General features: G+C 58.0%; 1 protein-coding gene across 1 annotated transcript in view; it reads left to right on the top strand.

Moving 5' to 3' along the window:
* LOC108509266 (feather beta keratin) overlaps positions 1-1,659 on the top strand; it is an 8,731-nt gene that overhangs the window by 5,761 nt on the left and 1,311 nt on the right. The gene's annotated exons all lie outside the window — the stretch shown is intronic.

The following is a 1,659-nucleotide window of genomic DNA, read 5'->3' as shown; positions in this document are numbered from 1 at the left end:
GATGAAAGTGGGGGGTGAACCATTTGCATGCCTGGATGAGCTGAGTAACCTCAGCAAGGCCATGGTCATCAGAGGTGACCTGGGAGAGTGGAGGGTGTGTGACAGTGGGTGAGCAAGCAGAGGGTGACCATGAGGTGCCCCAGGGGACACGTGAGCATGAAGGGAGGTTGGTCACTGGCTCCCAGTTGATGAGGCAAAACACTGACCTGCTGGGAGACATTTCAGTGCAGGTCAACACCCACCTGCCCAGAGCTGTTCTTGCAAGTTTGCACCTACAACCGGTTGTTTTCCTTTTCTTCATCCAAGCACAACCTCCAAACCCTGGAACACAAGGGACACCCCAAGGAACTGAAGGGACAGATTGTACCCAGGGCAGCTGCTAGATTTTGGTGGTTGGGGATTGACAGAGGAGGGGCCACTCAACTGAAGGAATCCCAGAATCACTGAGGTTGGAAAAGCCCTCCCAGCCCATCCAGTCCCCCCTGTGCCCCATCCCCACCTTGGCCCCAGCCCAGAGCACTCAGTGCCACAGCCAGTCCTTCCCTGGGCACTTCCAGGGCTGGGGACTCCTCCACCTCCCTGGGCAGCCCCTGCCAAGGCCTGAACACCCTCTCCAGGAGGAAATTCCTCCTCTTGGTCAACCTGACCCTCCCCTGGCACAGCTTGAAGCTGTTTCCCCTCCTCCTGTCCCAGCTTGAGGCAGTTTCCCCTCCTCCTGTCCCTTGTTCCCTGGGAGCAGAGCCCAAGACCCCCCCAGCTCCCCCCTCCTGTCAGGGAATTCCAGAGCCAGAAGGTCCCCCCTGAGCCTCCTTTTCTCCAGGATGAGCCCCCCCCAGCTCCCTCAGGAGATCTCCAGACCCTTCTCCAGCTCTGTTCCCTTTCCCTGGACACGCTCCAGCCCCTCCGTGTCTCTCTTGCCCTGAGGGGCCCAGCCTGGACACAGCACCCAGTGACATGTTCTGGGAACTGAAGGCAGGCTTGGAAGGGAGCAGGAGAAGCATCTGATCCCCTCCAGAACAGTCCTGTGGGCAGAAGCATTAACTGGTGAGGAGTCATTCCCTGTGTGTCACTGTGTCCTGAAGGGGCAGGAGCCTGGAGCAGATGGGCAGCAAATGCTCCAGAAATGCCACTCAGCTGCTGTGCACACTGGAGCTGCAGAGGTCACCAGCAGTGATCCTTTGGTCCCTCCAACCTGCCCTTGTGTCTCCAGTCTGGGGATCCTGAGGGCCTGGGATCCCACCAGCCCAGGTCTCTGTCCCTCCTTCCCAGCCAGGCAGTGCTTTGGTCCTGCTGCTCTGGTTGTACTTCAGGGAGAGCAGAGGGCACCTTTTGTTCTCTGCTCCTCCATCTGTCCTTGCAAAGACTCCCAGAATCCCTGAGGTTGGGAAAGACCTCCATAGGATTAAGTTCAACTTTTGACCTACCAAAATCTTCTCAACCAGACCAGTGCACTGAGTGCCATGTCCAGCTGTTCCTTGAACACCTTCAGGGACGGGGACTCCACCACCTCCCTGTGTTGCTGAGCAGGGCTGGGTGTCCTGTGGAATTCCTGCCAAGGGTTTGGCCACGTGCCATGGGTTGGGATGTGCCAAAGCAGTACCTGTGGCAAACCACGGGCAGAAAGAAGGACATGTGTCCATTGGGCAGGATGTGCCTTGG

This window comes from Lepidothrix coronata, unplaced genomic scaffold, assembly GCF_001604755.1.
Source record: "Lepidothrix coronata isolate B3197 unplaced genomic scaffold, Lepidothrix_coronata-1.0 Scaffold349, whole genome shotgun sequence".
NCBI lineage: Eukaryota > Metazoa > Chordata > Aves > Passeriformes > Pipridae > Lepidothrix > Lepidothrix coronata.
This window is presented reverse-complemented; position numbering and strand designations above follow the sequence as displayed.